Source organism: Hemitrygon akajei, chromosome 4, assembly GCF_048418815.1.
Source record: "Hemitrygon akajei chromosome 4, sHemAka1.3, whole genome shotgun sequence".
Classification (NCBI taxonomy): Eukaryota; Metazoa; Chordata; class Chondrichthyes; order Myliobatiformes; family Dasyatidae; genus Hemitrygon; species Hemitrygon akajei.
The window spans coordinates 181,490,418-181,509,739 of NC_133127.1; the positions used below are offsets into that span (position 1 = coordinate 181,490,418).

At 40.4% G+C, this 19,322-nt stretch overlaps 1 protein-coding gene and 1 long non-coding RNA gene across 3 annotated transcripts in view; one reads left to right on the forward strand and one right to left on the reverse strand.

Moving 5' to 3' along the window:
- Window positions 1-771: 771 nt before the first annotated feature.
- On the reverse strand, window positions 772-15,431 carry LOC140725981 (uncharacterized). Its single transcript, XR_012098554.1, has 3 exons — window positions 15,294-15,431; window positions 2,851-2,947; window positions 772-866 (listed from the first exon to the last, which is right to left on the reverse strand). It is a non-coding gene; the product is annotated as an uncharacterized lncRNA (long non-coding RNA).
- Window positions 15,432-15,493: 62 nt separating this feature from the next.
- The window catches only part of jade3 (jade family PHD finger 3), a 50,556-nt gene continuing 46,727 nt past the window's right edge, over window positions 15,494-19,322 (forward strand). For both annotated transcript variants that reach the window (XM_073044150.1, XM_073044152.1), the window contains exon 1: window positions 15,494-15,677. The gene's annotated coding sequence lies outside the window, so the exon portion shown is untranslated. The remainder of the gene's footprint in view (window positions 15,678-19,322) is intronic.

The window sequence follows — 19,322 nt, forward strand, 5'->3', positions numbered from 1 at the left end:
CTCTCTCCTGAATGTTTGCTGTGTGAATAAAGACTTTTATATTTTCCAGTTCAGCTTCCATGTGCCTCAGTTTTTCAGTTTTTGTTTGTCACAACAGTCTCAATCCAAGAAAAGCACTAGCTGGTGCTTCAGTGCTTTGTTGAATTACCCCTCAACCATCAAGCACTTGAAACAGAGGGGATAACTTTACCTCATCGCTGAATTGTTTCCACTGAAATAAGCTCACTTTCAAGGACGTTTCATCTCATGTTCTCGCTATAAATTGCTTACTTATTTCCTCTTATTATTTCTTTTTTCTCCTTTTTGTATTTCAAAGTTCAAAGTAAATTTTATTATCAAAATACATATATGCCACCATATGAAACCCCAAAATTTATTTTCCTATGGTCATACTCAGCAAAACTATATTTGCAGAGTTGGATTTTTTTTTGCACGTTATTGTTGTCCACCCTGCTGGGTATATTCTTCCATCGATTCTTTTGTGTTTGTTGTATATACTGTGAATGCCCGCAAGAAAATGATTATCAAGGTTGTATATGGTGACATATATGTACGTACATTGATAAATACATTTACTTTGAACTTTGAATGTCAAACTGAGGGCTAATCTGCAAAGAAATAGTTACAATCTGTATCCCAACATCAAAGAAGAGCAGTGAAGTTATCTTTTAAGCAATAATAATTATTCAATCAACCATTATCTGGAAGTTATTTCTGGGTGCTTGCTGTAGATACATTATTACAGTTCTTACATTAAGTTGTATCTGCTTACCCATACTTTGCTGAAGGAGCTGATTCACTTCAGTAGAAAATTCCATGGACGCTACCAATCCACAATACTTGGGACTCTCTTTCCTAAGGATTTGCTGTGTGAATAGAGGATTTTTATATTTCCCAGTTACAGCTTCCATGTAGCTCTTTCAGGCAGTCACAACAAGAACAATCTAAAATCAATCAATTGCTTCAAATGAAACAGCATATATTAGCAGCATTCAGCAGGCACCTGTGGTTAACACATGACAGAAGCTGCTAGGAATTCACTCAGTGGTCACTTTATTAGATACAGGAGGTCCGTGGTCTTCTGCTGCTATAGTGGGGCTCTACATAAGATCAGGCCAGCTACAGCTCCCGTTGTCATCAGTAGTGGAGGAGTTCAAAGTGGCAAAGTGTAGAGAGGCTCCGATGACAAGCTAATAAACCAATCAGGAGTCACCACAAGATCAGGCTGCCAACTCGGCCATAGACCAGGCAGCGAGCTCCCTGCAACTGAGAGACATCACCGGCAACCTATGACTGGGACAGCAAGGTCTCAGCTCTGTACACTTCCAATGATGGGAGTGCAAGTGCAAAGGATAGGTGTGACGTGGTCTTGGCAGTGGTACGGAACTATCCTAAGGATGAAAAACGGGTATCGAAGGCAGTAGAATTGGGGTCACAGGGTGCCTGAATGAAATGAGATCTTCCCAAGCGTAAGATCATCTGGGCAGAGCTATGGAGCCCTTACACAGTTCTTTCCTGTGGTCCGTGTATGACACTCTCCCTACAGCATCACAGCTGTACACATGTGGCCGAGAGAGGACCCTACATGCAAGCTTTGTGGTCAGTGGCATTCACTGGTACACATATGGTCAGGATGGTATGGGTGGCATCATGACAAGCTCCTCTTGTCCCTTGCTGACACACTGGAGTGGGAGATGTGTTAAAAGAGATCAGCTGGCAAAGAGGCAAGCAAGGCAGTTATTTTCATCAAGGAGAGAGCTATGCCAGTCATATCAAAGATGCCCAAGTCCAATCAACTGCCAAATCATGGGAGATGAGGGTCAGAGTGGGGAGGAAGCTGCAGTTCAACCAGCTGTGATCCACCGAAGACAAGAAAATCATCCTGGAGGTGCTCACAGTACCATGGGAGGAAGGATGCGAGGAGGCTCACGAGAGGAAGGCACTTAAGTACCAGTCCTTAATTCAGGAGTGCAGGAACAAAGGATGGCAGACGTAGCTATTCCCCGTGGACTTCAGCTGTAGGGGGTCCTGACAAAGTTGGCATGGAGGTTGCTGTCTGCGCTGGGCCTTGATGAAAAGAGTAAGAAAAGAGTAGTTTGCAGGATGGGGGAGGAAGCAGAAAGAGCCTCTTGCTGAATATGGTGCGGGTGAGAGAAGTTGAGTTGGAAGTCAAGAGCAGATGGGCAGTGACTGGCCACCACTACTGAACTGTCAACTGGACAGTGTAGTTGTTAAGGGTTGAAACACTCTATGAAGGTTGGGCACTGCCTGACAACATCCGCTCCCAACCAAATACTATGGTTACCTCATCAGGTATTAGTAGGGAGCAACCCGGTGTATGATGCAAGTAAAGTGTGGTTATTTGAGTCACTGTCATTTTTTAGTCAGCTTGAACCAGTCTAGACATTTTCCTCTGACCTCTCTCGTTAACAAGCATTTTCACCCACAGAACTACTGCTCACTGGATTTTTTTTTGTTTTTTGCATCATTCTCTGTAAACTCTAATGACTGTTGTGCGTGAAAATCCCAGAAGAGTATCAGTTTCTGATATACTCAAGCTACCCTGTCTGGCACCAACTATCATTCTACGGTCAAATCTTACCCATTCTGATGTTTCATCTGAACATCAACTGAACCTGTTGGCTGTGTCAGTATGCTTTTATGCATTGAGTTGCTGCCACATGATTGGCTGATTAGATGTTTGTATTCATGAGCAGGTGTACCTAATAAAGTGGCCACTGAGTGTATGGTGTTGGATGCCTGTAATGCAGACAAAATGATTTAGTGAGGAAATCATGAGACATGGCATCACAGTAAGAGAATAAATGATTATATTAAAATGGCACTTACAGTGGATGATGCCAACTTGGCATCAGAAGCCAAGTTTTTTTTATTGCAGTTGCAAGTCCTGAATGATCTGCTCTTTCATAGATGCCTGGAATAAGGGCTGTAACAGTAAATAAATTGGAGAATTAAGCAATCTGTATGCTTGATTCAAACTGCCAAATTTTGTCATAGCAGTTCTTCAAATATATGTAGTTAGCTGATGATTTGTACCGATTAGAAGGAATAATAATATTAGAATTATATTTCAAAGATACTGCATGGACTTTAGGATATAAGAGACCATAAGGTGTAGGCGCAGAATTAGGTGGTCTATCGAGTCTGTTCTGCCATTCCATCATGGCTGAATTATTTCCTCCTCAACCTTTTTCTCCTGACCCCTCCTCTTTAATGTCCTTACTAATCAAGAACCTATCAACCTCTGCTTTAAATATACCCAATGATTTGGTCTCCACAGCCATATGTGGCAATGAATTCCAAAGAATCACCACTCTCTGGCTACAGACATTTCTCCTCATCTCTGTTCTAAAGGGATGTACTTCTATTCTGAGACTGTGCCCCCTGGTCCTAGACTTCTGCATTGTAGGAAACATTCTGTCCATGTCCTCTCAATCTAGGCCTTTCAATATTCAATGGGTCTCACTAAGATCAGAATCAGAAACAGAATCCAGTTTATTATCACCGGCATGTGACATGAAATTTGTTAACTTAGCAGCTGTTGTTCAGTGCAATACATAATATAGAAGAAAGAAATAAGTAAATCTTATTCAGTATACCTTATACAGTATATGTGTGTTGAATAGATTACAAAATGGTGCATAAGACAGAAATACTATATATTTTAAAAAGTGAGGTAGTGTCCGAAGGTTTGCTGTCCATTTAGGAATCAGGTGGCAGAGCGGAAGAAGCTGTTCTTGAATCGTTGAGTGTGTGCCTTCAGGCTTCTGTACCTCCTGACGGTAATAGTGAGAAAAGGGCATGCCCTAGGTGCTGGAGGTCCTTAATAATGGATGCTGCCTTTCTGAGTTACTGCTCCGTGAAGATGTCCTGGGTACATGGTAGGCTAATACCCATAATACTCAAGATGGATCTGACTGAATTTACAACCCGTTGCAACTTCTTCGGTCATGTGCGGTAGCACCCACCCCCCCCCCCCCCCGCATACCAGACAGTGATGCAGCCTGTAAGAATGCTCTCCACAATACATCTATAGAAGGTTTTGGGTGTGTTTGTTGACATACCAAATCTCTTCAAACGCCTAATAAAGTATCGCCGCTGTCTTGCCTTCTTTAGAACTGCATCAATAGGTTGGGACAAGGTTAGATCCTCAGAGATCTTGACACTTGATTCTTCTAAACTTCACGGAGTACAAGCCCAGAGTCACCAAATACTCTTCAGACATTAACCTTTTCATTCCCAGATTACAGACTATACCCTGAGAACAGAATTGCTATATCCAACATTTGAATATAGGTTAGATGACAGTTCAGATATTGAGAATAATCTAAGCATTTTGGGATACAAAAATACCCATGGAAATGTTCTATGAAGATTCACTGGTATTTGAGGTATAGTGATACAGCAAGACTCAGAAGATAATTCTCCATTGAGCAATTAAATTTTAAGGAGAACTTCAAAGGTGGCTTCAAACTTAACAAATGTATATAAAGTTGTTTTTGCTGGTTAACATCACTGACAAAGAATGAGAAACTTTGCATTTTTTTATTTGATAGTGTACAGACATACAGTGCCTACAAAAAGTATTCACACTCCTTGGAAGTTTTCATGTTTTATTGTTTTACAACACTGAATCATAGTAAATTTAATTTGGCTTTTTTTGACACTGATCAACAGAAAAAGACTCTTTCATGCCAAATTGAAAACAGGTCTCTACAAAGTGATCTAAATTAATTAGACATATAAAACACAAAATAATTGATTGCATGTATTAACCCCCTTTAATATGACACACTAAATCATCATTGGCGCAGCCAATTGGTTTTAGAAGTTGCATAATTAATTAATGAAAATCACTGTGTGCAGTCAAGGTGTTTCAATTGATTGTAGTAAAAATACACCTGTATCTGAAATCAGTATCCTGGCAAAAATTGCACTATGAAGAAAAAAAAACTCTTAAGTAACTCCACAGAAAGGTTATTGAAAAGTACAAGTCAGGAGATGAATACAAGAAAATTTCCAAGTCACTGAATATCCCTTGGAGTACAGTTAAGTCAATCATCAATAAATGGAAAGAATATGGCACAGCTGTAAATCTGCCTAGAGCAGGCAGTCCTCAAAAGCTGAGTGACTGTGCAAGAAGGGAACTAGTGAAAGAGGCCACCAGGAGACCCATGACAACTCTAGAGGAGTTACAAGCTTCAGTGGGTGAGATGGGAGAGTAGCAAAGAGAAAGCCACTGTTGAAAAAAACTCACGCGAAATCTTGGCTAGAGTTCATAAGCCAAATACCACACATCATCAAAAACACACCATCCGTACCGTGAAGCATGGTGGTGGCTGCATCATGCTGTGGAGATGCTTCACTGCAACAGGCCCTGGAAGGGTTGTCGAGGTAAAGGGCGAAATGAATACAGCAAAATACAGGGAAACCCTGGAGGAATACCTGATACAATTTGTAAGAGAACAGCAGTTTGGGAGAAGATTTGTTTTCCAGCAAGACGGTGATCCCAAGCATAAAGCCAAAGCTACACAGGAATGGCTTTAAAACAACAAAGTTAATGTCTTGGAGTGGCCAATTCAGAGTCCAGACCTCAATCCAATTCAGAATTTGTGGCTGGACTTGAAAAGGGCTGTTCACTCACGAACCCCATGCAATCTAACAGTTTGAGCAGTTTTGTCAAGAATGGGTGAAAAATTGAAGTGTCCAGATATGCAAAGCTGATAGAGACTTATCCACACACTCAAGTCTGCCAACAGTGCACCTACTAAATACTGACTTGAAGGGGGTGAGTAATTATGCAATAAATTATTTTGTTTAATAATTGTAAATGTAAACCAATTTGTAGATATGTTTCATTTGACATGAAAGAGTCTTTTCTATTGATCAGTGTCAAAAAAGCCAAATTAAATCCGCAGTGATTCAATGTTGTAAAACAATAAAACATAAACTTCCAAGGAGGGGGTGAATATTTTTGTAGGCACTGTATATATCTGTGGTCTTGTATGAAAAAACATGAAAGGATTTTGGACTGACAATAGCTTCAGAGGAAAGCTCAGCACAACATCAAATAATCTACATGTCCTTTTTTTTCTGATCTCTAAAACCCTACCTAAGTGGAAAAATTGCAGAAGTTATAAATACCACAATATTGGGCCTCTCAAGCATTGAACTGGATCAATTAATCCATTCTCACTCGCTGCATTTCTAGTCTTTGTCTCAAATGCCTGCAGGGTCTTTAGCCTCCATCTTGGCTGTACTTGGGGACACTGCTCTCCATTTCTGCTGTTCATTGTGCCTGACAGATACCATTCTACTCTTTGCAGTAGGCTCAATAACGTGCAGTGTAACAAGTGATAGGTAATGCAAAAAAAAGCTGATATGGTAAAACATACAGACTCAATTTGTTAGGATTATTTGAATGTTTTGTAAAGATGTAAAAATTTTGCTGATGAAGTTTAAATGGTTTCGCCCAGAAATGCATTTACCAACTAACGTTTGCAAATTACTGCAATTAGTAAAACTGTTCCATTTTTTCCCTCCCCCTCCCTGCAATGACTACAAAATGAGGGTCCCACCCCAAACTGTCAACTGTCCATCCTCTTCCATGGATTCTGCCTGACCCATTGAGTTTCTACAGTAAATTATTTTTCTTTTGCTCCAGATTCCAGCATCTGCAGTCTCAATTTTTTGTGCTTCATTTTACAACATAACCAAGGTGTTCAGAGTCCCAAAATAAATGTCTCAGTGTAGACTGGCTTAAAAGTAATGTATTCTACTTCAGTGGATATATTTTTTCAAAAAACGAAATTGTACTAAAAAACGGAAGTATTCCGTTCTGTTCAAAAAAAGTGAAAAATTGAATTTCCAAGACTAATAGCCCTTTTTTGAGCTGAGGTACCATGTAATAATAGTGAAAATGTAATGGTATTGTAGATTTGAATTTGAATTTGAATTTTCAGAAGATAACTCTACAAACTGACTGCCTTTTTTAATAATTAAAAAATCCATAGTCACTTCAAATTCAATAGATTAATTTGCCACTCAGATTCATTATTTTGTTCTTTTCCAATATCTTCATCTTTCATATTTTAACACCACTTTCTATGTTTAAACTGTATCATTAATTTCCTGGGATTATATTCTGTTAATCCACATATACCATTTTAACCAGCATGGACTACTTGAACCATAACCTACTGGTGGATAATTCCAGCTGCATTATATACTTAATTCATGATATTAATGGTGTAGATTCTGCTTTTGTAAGTTAAATTGCCATTCTAAAATTTTCCAAATTAATATATGATTACACATTTGCATCATTTCAGGAGCACTTCATTATGAGGTGTCATCCTAAAGGGAATTGGGTGCGTGGAAAGACACTTGAGTATTTGTCATGTGCCTTAGAATGCTTCTGATTAGTCTGATGATGTGAGATCCCAAATGGCTAAAAAATTTCCAGCCATTAGGGAAAAAAATTAATTGAGAAATATATGTTGATGTCAGCTACTTGATGCCTTTCCATGCAAGATTTAATTAGTATCAGAACAAAAGAAAAATCACCTGCTGGAAGTAATTTTAAGAACAAAGAAACTGGAAAGGAGAGTTGCAGTATGTGGAAGTCTGATGCAGAAGATTTGATAGGGTGATGTGGTCAACTGGGCATTGAGTGGGATGACATGGACGGTGGACGTGAGAAAGGAGCAAAATGGGTGAGCTGCAATGGATATAATGCCATGGAGTGGCAATTTAAAATACAACTCTGTTGACTTTATTATCATATAAAATAAATCATTATTTATTATAATATAGTCCTATACTTCAAAAGATCAGTTTCTAAGTATCTTGAAGGTGCTACATACCTTCATTTTTTTTCTTTTTCTTGAACAGCTGTAGTGTGGCTAAATAGAATTCATTTTATTACCCAGCAACTGTGAAATAATGCAATATGCAATGAGTATAAAGTGGTACGTAACTTGAAATTGATCACCAAAAGTGACTAAAATCAAAAAAGTGTAAGGACAGAGAATTTTGAGTTCTAGATCTGGAAGCCTTCACATATGTTGGAAGGTCATGGAAAGATTTGAAGACAAGTATAATAGCCTTTCAATCAAGATGCTGGCAGACAGGAGACCAACGTAAAGTCAATGGGGACTGAGGTGATGGGAGCACACTAATAAGAGCAAATAAAATATAGGCATTTTAGAATTACAGAGGCTGAAATAGGAGGAGACCAAGAAAGCAGGGTAATAGTTAAGTCCAGTGATAATAAAAATTCCAGCAGCAGATGAACTGAAGAAGGAATGGAGATGAGCAATTTCATGAGGAAGGCAGGCTTGGTGATGCTGACAATATGCATTGGTAGCTGATTTTGGATCAATTATGGGACCAAGAATGTGAAAAGACTGGATCCATCAGTGTCAGAGTCAGAGATTTTCATAAATGTATTTGTAGCGCTTAATGAGAAGCATGGAAGTTGTTAATTAGTTTTGAATTAAGGGAACGGGAAGAGTTCCCTACCATCAGCTTCAGAAATGGTTCTTTCCTACAACCATCAGATTCTGGAACCTGCTTTCACAACCTTAACTATATGTTTGCAATGGATTATTGCAGACCACCTCATGCATTACCAAGGATTTTAATTGCTTTTTTTGCACTAAGGTGCACAATCTTTGTTTTTCACTGTATTATATAATGTTACTGTATGTATAGTTTATATTGTCTGTACCTCTGTGCCTGTGATGAGCTGCAAACAAAATTTTCATTGTACCGTATCTCACTGTACTTGTACACAAGGCAATAATCTCAACTTGATACAAGGAAAACCATTCTGCAAAGTTCATTGTGGTTCATTTGACAATATGTTTGTTTCTGACTCATGTTCCTCTGCAGGCACTTGAATGCAACTGGGCTGAAGCTCCAGCACAGTGCTGCAGCATGAAGGTGAGGGACAACATCCTTCAGCAAGATGTGAAACTCTTGATCTCACCATATTATCGGCTATGGCTTTTGCACTTTATTTCTACTTGCACTGCACTTTCTCAGTAACACCATATTCTGCATTCTGTTATTGTTTACACATTTGTACTGCCTTGATCAAAGTAAAATTTATTGTCACATGCATTAGTTACAGATACATGGTGGTGCAAGAAAAAATACCTACAGTAGCATCACAGGAACATAACATCAGGTACATAACATTCACAAGAAAAACATAATTTATACACTTTTTATAAGGAAGAACAATTAGAAGAAAAATGTATGTTTTAAAATGTGTATGGATGGGAGGCAAAGGCATGTCACAATTTGGATTCTTCTGGTGGGGTTTCCAACCTTTTTTTATGCCATGGACCAATACCATTAAGCAAGGGGTCCATGGACCTAGATTGGGAGCCCTGATGCCGCTAGAAGGTGATGAATCTATAGAGTTTGGTGCAATAGTAAGTCATTGAGTACACTTAAAGCAGGGATTAATGGTTTTTTGACTGGTAAAGGATATAAGGGTTATGGGGGAGAAAGAAGGAGATTGAGGTTTGGAAAAAAATCCATGAGTCAAGGGCAAGAATAGACTCAATGAATCAAATGGCTGAATTCTGCTCTTTTATCTTATGGATCCAAGAAACCAATTTCAAACTTGCTCTTTGAGCTGGACGTAATAGATAGTAGGGCCAAAGGGAAAGGTAAATTATTTCCAATATCCATTCCTCAGTCACAGGTAAGGCATACTAAGTATCCTTACTTACTTAGGCGATTAAAGAGGTTCATCTTGTCACCAAACATTCTTAAGAACTATAGATATACTGTTAAAAGTATCCAACTCTGCCATGATTATTCTAAATAGTGATGCTCCCCAAGGTAGTGTTCTTGGCCCCCTGTTCTACTAACTGTACAGTCATGACTATATGGCCAGATTCTGCTCTAAATTAATCTTCAAGTTTGCAAATGATACCACTGTAGTAGGCCGCATCTCAAATAATGATGGCCAGAATGCAGGAGATAGAGAGCTTAGTGATATGCTGTCATGACAACAATCTTTCCCTTAATGTCAACAAAAGAGTTGGTCATCAATTTCAGAAAGGGTATTGAGGCAGAGAAGACTGAGAGCTTCAAGTTCCTTGGTGTGAACATCAACAGCCTGCCCTGGGTCAACCACGTTGATGACACAGTCAAATTTATTAACAACTTTTCTACTTCTTCAGGAGGCTAGCGTGTCCCCATCAACTTTTACAATGCACCATAGAAAACATTCTGTCTGGATGTATAATGGCAACTGTTCTGCATGTGACCACAAGAAACTGCAGAGAAATCAGCCTCCCCTCTATAGCCTATACTTCTTGCTGCCTCAGTAGACAACTAGTATATCAAAGACCAACCCACCCTGGACTATCACCCTTTTCTCCTCTCTTATCGGGCAGAAGACACAGAGCTTGAAAGCACATGTCACTAGGCTTAAGGACAGCTTCTATCCCACTGTTATCACTCTTGAATGGATCTCTTGTATAATAAGATGGACTCCTGGCCTCACAATTTACCTTGTTATGACCTTGCACTTTATCTGCACTGCACTCTTTCAGTGGTCTTTACACTTACTTCTGTATTATTATTATTTTAGTTCAATGCATTGTGTAATGATTTATATAAACAGTATGCAAGATAAACTTTTTTTTTGTTTTTTAAAATTTTTTGAACTTTATTGAACACACATCTACAAACAAGCATCGGCTATCAGTCCACAATTCACTGCACAATGGTAAATACCTATATTAACAATACCAGGGGCAGAAGAGAAGTAGGAGCAAGAGAAAGAAGAAACAAAGAGCACACACATACAACTACATACAAACACAAACATACACATGATCTACATACTTCACATCACCCCTCAATGTAGATTTACATCTAATTTAAATAAAATCACAGTCCTCAGTAAATCAACTCAAGTCCTACATTTTACCAGGCCCCTGTATGGGCCTTTCACTGTGCCAGGTACACTATAACAGAGTTCCATCTTTCCAAGAAAGAGTTCGTTTTCAGTTGTAAACTTGCAGTGATATTTTCCATACAGTTCACTTCTTTCAGTCTCTGTATTCATTGTTCCAAAGTGGGTGGGCGAGATTTAAGCCAGTTGACAGTCATGAGCAATCAGAATCAAGACTCTTAACATGCATAGTTTATTCTTCTCTAATGCAGATTGCGGGAGGTTGCCTAACATTAAATGACTAGGTTCAAAGGGTATACTTGTATCTAAATTCCTTCTTCTCTCCTCAGTGACCTTGTACCAAAATTCCCTGAATTCGACCTTGTATCAAATGACTTTTATAGATTCCTCCAAATTAGACATGACCTTACATCACACAAAGAATGGAAAAATCTTAAAATACAGCCAAATAACTTGGAAAAATTTTGGATAGACATCATCATGGGTAGGACGCAATCCCAGAAAATTGTATGTGTGTGTGTGTGTGTGTGTGTGTGTGTGTGTGTGTGTGTGTGTGTGTGTGTGTGTGTGTGTGTGTGTGTGTGTGTGTGTGTGTGTGTGTGTGTGTGTGTGTGTGTGTGTGTGTGTGTGTGTGTGTGTGTGTGTGTGTGTGTGAGATGTTATACATAAGTTGGAATTGGAGGTAAATACCATAATAGAAGAGTAAGAGTGGGAGAGGTCTTGAGAGACATGGCATAAATGCTTGAATAGTCCCAATTGGAGTTAATTTGCTTGGAAAATAAGGATGAGGTACTTTAAAACTCTGTTAGTAATACCATTATATACAGAAAAAAACAGCAAACTTTGCTGGGGAGGCTGTGGCCTAGTGCAAGATAAACTTTTCACTGTATCTTGGTACATTTGACAATAAACCAATACCAATATACAGCTAAAAGTAACCTGACTGGTTGCATCATGGTCTGATACAACATTCAAATGTACAGGACAGTTGTAGGGAGCAATGGACACATATTATGGGCCCTTCCCTCTGACGTAACCCTATCTTCAACGTCTCATTGCAACAGTTCAATCCGCTATCTCTGCAGGCTTCAGGCAGCCACCATCATTCTGGTGCCCAAAACAGCAAAAGTTAACTGGCCTACACAATTACCACCCAGTTGTACTGACCTCAACAAGCATGTAAGATCCCACTTTCCAGCTGTATTGGAGCCTTTTCAGTATGTCTACCGCTCAAATCGGTCTACAGATGATGCCATAGCCTCAGTCCTTCAGTCTGTGCTGTTCCACCTTTAAAGAAAACGATGCCCCATGCGCCAGGATGTTGAGCATTGACTTCAGCTTGGCATTCAACACGATCTTCCCTTAGAGGCTGGTGGGTAAACTGTCCTCATTGGGACTCTGTAACTGGATCTTGGACTTCTTGATGGAAAGAACATCTCAAGCTCCAGCACACTGAGCACTGGTGCCTCCCAGGACTATGTGCTCAGTCCTCTGCTGTTCACGCTGCTGATACATGACGGTATTGCCAGATCCAGTTTAAACTGCATTGTGAAGTTAACTAATGATTTCACCTATCAGCAACAATGATACATTGGCATGCAAAAGTTTGGGTAGCCCTGGTCAAAATTTCTGTTACTGTGAATAGCTAAGTGAGTAAAAGATGACCTGATTTCTAAAAAGCATAAAGCTAAAGATGACACATTTCTTTAATATTTTAAGCAAGATTACTTTTTTTATTTCCATCTTCTACAGTTTCAAAATAACAAAAAAGAAAAAGGGTCCGAAGCAAAAGTTTGTGCACCCTGCATGGTCAGTACTTAGTAACACCCCTTTTGGCAAGTATCACAGCTTGTAAACGCTTTCTGTAGCCTGCTAAGAGTCTTTCAGTTCTTGTCTGGGGGATTTTTGCCCATTTTTCCTTGCAAAACACTTCTAGTTCTGTGAGATTCTTGGGCCACCTTGCATGCACTGCTCTTTTGAGGTCTATCCACAGATTTTCGATGATGTTTAGGTCAGGGGACTGTGACGGCCAAGGCAAAACCTTCAGCTGCACCTCTTGAGGTAGTCCATTGTAGATTTTGAGGTGTATTTAGGATTATTATCCTGTTGTAGAAGCCATCCTCTTTCATCTTCAGCTTTTTTAAAGATGGTGTGATGTTTGCTTCCAGAATTTGCTGGTACTTAATTGAATTCATTCTTCCCTCTACCAGTGAAATGTTCCCTGTGCCACTGGCTGCAACACAAGCCCAAAGCATGATCGATCCACCCCCATACTTAACAGTTGGAGAGGTTTTTTTTTCATGAAATTCTACACCCTTTTTTCTCCAAACATACCTTTGCTCATTGTGGCCAAAAAGTTCTATTTTAACTTCATCAGTCCACAGGACTTGTTTCCAAAATGCATCAGATTTGTTTAGATGTTCCTTTGCAAACTTCTGACACTGAATTTTGTGGTGAGGATACAGGAAAGGTTTTTCTCTGATGACTCCCCCATGAAGGTCTTATTTGTGCAAGTGTCGCTGCACTGTAGAACAGTGCACCACCACTCCAGAGTCTGCTAAATCTTCCTGAAGGTCTTTTGCAGTCAAACGGGTTTTGATTTGCCTTTCTAGCAATTCTACCAGTAGTTCTCGGAAAGTTTTCTTGGTCTTCCAGACCTCAACTTGACCTCCACCGTTGTTAACTGCCATTTCTTAATTACATTACGAACTAAGGAAACGGTTACCTGAAAATGCTTTACTATCTTCTTATAGCCTTCTCCTGCTTTGTGGGCAGAGTGCTAGGCAGTTGCTTAGAGCAGCCCATGGCTGCTGGTTGTTGGGACAAGGTTTGAGGAGTCAGGGTATTTATAAAACTTTGAAATTTGCATCACCTGGCCTTTCCTAACAATGACTGTGAACAAGTCATAGCCCTAACAAGCTAATTAATGTCTGAGACCTTGGTAAAAGTTATCGGAGAGCTCAAATCTCTTGGGGTGCCCAAACTTTTGCATGGTGCTCCTTTCCTTTTTTTTCACTCTAAAATTGTACAAAACAAAAATAATAAATCTTGCTTAAAATGTTGAAAAGAATGTTTCACCTTTAACTTTGAGATCAGTTCATCTTCTACTCGCTTAACTATTCACAGTAACAGAAATTTTGACCAGTGTGTCCAAACTTTTGCATGCCACTGTAAGTCAGCATAAAGAGAGGAGGTGAAGAGGCTTGTCAAATGCTGCAAGAACAACCACCAGACTCTCAATGTGGACAAAAGGGATGATTGTGGAAGGTGTAGTTTGACCACTCTCCCTTGCACATCAATGGCTCTGCCATGGAGACAGTGAGAAGCACAAAGTTGGTGTGCACAATGTTTCATCTAACCTGGATCCTCATTAGTCAATAAGGCATAGTAGCATTTGCACTGTCTGAGGAGACTGAGGCCTGCAAGAGTCCCTGCTCCCCATTGTAACAACTTTGTACAGGAGCACCATCAAGTGTCCTGTCTGACTGGATTATCATGTGGTACAGAGGCTTCAAAGCATCGGACCACCAGAACTTACAGACGATAGTAAAAACCGCTGAGAGTATCTTGGGGTCTCCCTCCCCTCTATTTGTGACCAAGAAACATTGTACATGAAGGCCCTAAAGTATTGTTGAGGATCCCTACCACTCTTCCCACATTATCTTTGAACCACTACCATCAAGAAATGGGGACAGGAGCATCAGGTCAAGGACCTCCAGACTGGGCAACAAATTCTTCCCCCAGGTTATGAGCCAAATAAATACCCTGCTACGACTAAGGTCTTGTCACTAGACAGTGAGCTTTTTACTGTTTACCCATGATGTGCACTGCCCATGCATTTTGAAGTATATTTTATTAACTTATTTGTGGTAATATTTTGTTTTATGAGCTAAGTGTGATATATGTTTTGTGGGCATATGGTGGTCTGGAAGAATGTTTGGTTTGGTTGTATGTATATACATTCAGATGACAAATTCAAACTTGAACTAAACACAACAGTATAGCAACTTTCTTGCCACTTAGGACTAAAGCAAACTTTTGTTCTATTTGTGTTCTTTCTTGTAAAAGTTGACTACAATTTGTTTTCTTGTGAATGCAGCTTATCTGATGCTCTGCGTCTGTGATGCTGTTGTAACTAAGTTTTCACTTGCACCTGTGCATGTGAATATAAACCTGGCTTTGACTCAGTTGACAGAATCACAACATACTATCTGTTCAACACGTACAAAATGCTGGAGAAACTCATCGGGCCAGACGGAATCTATGGAGGGAAATGAACAGTCGACACTTTGGGCCGAGATACCCCATCAGGACTATCTATTCAATTTACCAGAGGGCGGGTTGAGTTCCCTCATCGCGCTGCAGACTTCACCGGTCGCTCCGGGACGTGCGGAAACCCCTGCCCACCTAAGGCCCGACCTCCACCTCCGCTCTCGGCGGCCAAGTTGCCTCCACCGGTGGAAAGCAACCGTTGGCGCCCGCCATGCTTTGCGGCGGCGGCGGCGGAGGGCGCATGCGCACTGGCTTCTGTCAACACGAACAGGAGGCGGTGAGAGCTTAAAAAAAGAGAGAGAAGCAGCAGCAGCAGCGGCGGCGACGTCGTGGAGCCGCATAATAGGAGCCGTTGTTAGTCACTTCGGCTGAGGTTCTGGCTGAGATGGAACGGTGGGCCACCGGGTCTGGCGTTCTCCAGCGTGCCGAGCCCGAACGCTCGGTGAGTGCATGCGGTCCTGCAGCGTTTCCTTTGTGTGTGTGTGTGAGAGAGAGAGAGAGCGAGCGAGAAAGATAGAGAGTGTCTCTGTGGGGTGAAGGGGAGGGTGAAAGTGTCTTTGAGCCGAGGCCGCGGCGGCTCCCTCGGCCTTCCCCCATCCAGCATGCACGGCTCGGCCAAGGGCAGCCTTCCACCTCGACGCCTTCACTTACGTCTTAAAGGCGTGAATATTGAACGGAAAGTTGTGCAAGTTTCTTTTTCTCTCTTTCTGAGTGGTGCGTTATTACGTTGCCAGCTGCCACACGGCGGCGGTGCTGGTTTCGCGCGTGTTTGTGTGTGTGTATATACGTGTGTCTGTCTCTCAGCATTTTGTTAAGCGGGGGGGGGAGGACTACTTTACATTGAGCTTTGGCGCCAAGGCCCTAGCCTGCCTCCTTCCAGCTCTCGAATCACTACTACATCTGCCAACTCGGCCTTCCTTCCGCTCTCCAGATGGAAGAAATTTGCATGGAAGAAGTCTTTAAAACTTTTTCAGTTGCCTTTCTTTCATTAAAAACGTAAACTTCAGTTTTATTACATTGTTTAAATCTGTTCCTATTTGCTGATAGGTTATCAATTGTTAAGTAATATTGCACGATTTCCTTTTGTATTAAGCAAGGCTTTCAATATGTGAATTGTGCTGTCATCAATGGTAAGGAGCCTCTGAGTCAGAAAGTTATGCATTTAGATTATGCTTAGTGGATCTAGGTGCAGTAGGTCTAGTGAGGGAATTCTGGACTGCCTCTGGTTCCATTTGTTGGACTGGGTGTTGGAATAAAAACCTCATTTGTTGCCTTGGATGCCAAAGCAAATTTCACTGTCTCTTTGGCATTGGACTACTTGGACAAAAGCAATACCTATGTCAGGCTGCTATTTATTGTCTACAGTAACACTCTGACATGGTAATTGTCGGTATAGATCAACTTGTTAAGTGGTGGCACTCATTGTCGCTAAGACCAAAGAATTGGTTGTGGATTTGATGAAGGGGAAGTCAGGAGAACATACACCAAAACTCATCACTGTGAAGGGGGGTGGGGAGGTCAGCAGTGAAAAGGATGAACAGCTTCAAGTTCCTGGGCATAAACCTCTCGAAGGATTTATCCTGGGTCCAACACACTGATCCCATCATGATGAAGGCATGCAAGCTGCTATATTTCATTAGAAGTTTTATGTTACCAAGAATAACAAATTACTATTGGTGTACAATAGAGAGCATTCTGTCTGGTTGCATCGTCACACCGGATTGAAAATTCCTGCAGAGGGTTATAATTTCGGCTAGCTCCATCATGAACTAGGCTCCTATGGGTACTAGCCACCTCCTTCTCACCTTTTGAGGACATCTTCAGAAAGATGGTGGTCGTGAGAAGGTGGCATCCATCATTAATGACTCACCAACCAGGACAAACCACCACCTTACTACCATCAGGGATAAGATACAAGAGCTTCAAGCCCAGTATCTTTTCCCTTAATAATAGTAATGTTACTGTTTTAGGAACTGCTTCCCCTCTGCCATCGGATTTCTGAAGGTTCCATGAACATTACCTCACTATTTTGCTCCTTTTGCACTTTTACTTTTTTTACTTGTTGTAACTTGTAGTAATTTATGTATTGCTGCACACAACAAATTTCATGATATACGTCAGTGTTAATAACTAATCCTTAATTGCTTTCTGCAATTTCAAAAGAAGGGAAAATAATAGAACTGTGCAGCACAGCAACAGACCCTTTGGCCCACAGTGTTAATGCTGATCATCGTGCCAGTTTGAATTGCACATTGGCCTTCATATGGTCTGTATTCCCTGCCTATTCACATGCCTCTTCTCTTACATGTTGCTATCATATCTGCTTTCAGCAACTTCCCCTGGCAGTGTTCTGTGCACCTACAACTTTGTCTTTAACTGAAAAAAACATTGGCCTTTAAATTGCCTTTAAGTAGTGTTGTCTAGGTTGATGCTTTACATAAAAATTCTTATAATTTACAATAAATACAAAAAGAGCAAAATAGTGAGGTGCTGTCAGTCAACATCATATTACTATCGGCTTTTATTACTATTCTGTTGCAGATTGTCAGCAACATTTTCTATATTCCAAAACTGACTCTCCTGTATTAGATAATTGGCTGAAGTGACTTAGGATGATCTTCAGCCAAGAATTTCTACTCTCTCAATAGACTTCATTAGTTGTTTATATTGATCAAAAGTAAGTGCAGTTTCTGGATGCCTCAATGTTCTTTGCATAAATCGAAGTGCTTTGAAAGTATATTCTCATTCGTAATGAGGGAAGTTCGATAAGATAATTGAGAAAGCAAAAAAAAAAGCAGGTTCTGAAAATATAGAAAAAGCTAGAAATACTCAAGGCAGGAATATCTGTGAAGAGAGAATCAGTTCATAGTAACTATTAATTCAACTGGGTATTTTGAGCATTTTCAAATTTTATGTGATGGGTAAGCTGTCCACTTGGTGTTAATTAAGCAGTTTGCATTAGTCAAGGCTTCAGAGAATTCTATACCTTGCCCAGTATTTTTTTGCATTTACCCTGAGAGAGATAGCAGGCGATCCATTTACATCTTGCTTGAAGGTGGCATTTCTGGTAGCGCTGTGAATCTGAAGTAAGTGTTGGGTAAGGTTATTTGCTCAAGTTTTTGATTCAAGTTCAACAGGTTTCAATCTTTTTGTCTTTCTCAAATCCCTCCCTTCCCCTGACCCCAGACAGTAGTCTTGTGTACTGTAATCACCTTATGCATAGGTACAATATGCCTTTAAGCTTTGCTAAACTAGATCTTAACCACAGAATTAAGTTTACAATTGACCTCAGCAACTATAGGCTGAAGAGGTATAGTGTATTATTGGACAGGGCTTGAACTTGAAACTGCTGCTTGTAAAATATTATGTGGACTTTGGGCAAATCAGTGACTTCTGATTGTGATTTAAAAAAAAAATGCTTACAGCCAGCTTATTCATGAGCATTGTGACTTTTGTATAAGATTGCTATACCTGCCAGGAGTCATGCTGAAGTATATGAAAGGAACATTTGTTTTAGTGTTGCACCAAGAACTTCTGGTAAAATTGTAGTCATTGAAACTGCAATGTAAAAGTTCATGTGGCAAGGCTGTTGCCAGATAAAAATACGCTGGTTGGCACAGACTTTATAAAAATAGTGGTAGACGAATGTGTCCCCACAAAATAATTCTAAGTCTTCTCCCACCCACTAACTCTGGATGAACCATGAAATCTGCAATCTGAGGGTCAAATCAGAGGTGTTCAAGTCTGGTGACCAAGATCGTTGCGAGGGTTCCAGGTATCTTCTCTGGAAAGCCATCTCATAGGCCGTGGCAATTCCGGACTAAACTTGTATCAAGGGTGCTCAACCATTGTGGCAAGGATTGAATGCTATCACCCCTCAAAGTTTAAATCAAATTGCATAGGTGACAACAGAGTTTCGTTTCCAGATGAGTTGTATATTTGGCTTGACTGTCAAAACACGAAGGAACCATCGTGAACTCCTTCAGCTCCCAATGACCCTGTGATTTCAGTCTCTGAGGCTGATGTATAAGCATCCTTCAGGAAAGTGAACTCACAAAAAGCATCTGACCAAGACAGGGTACCTGAC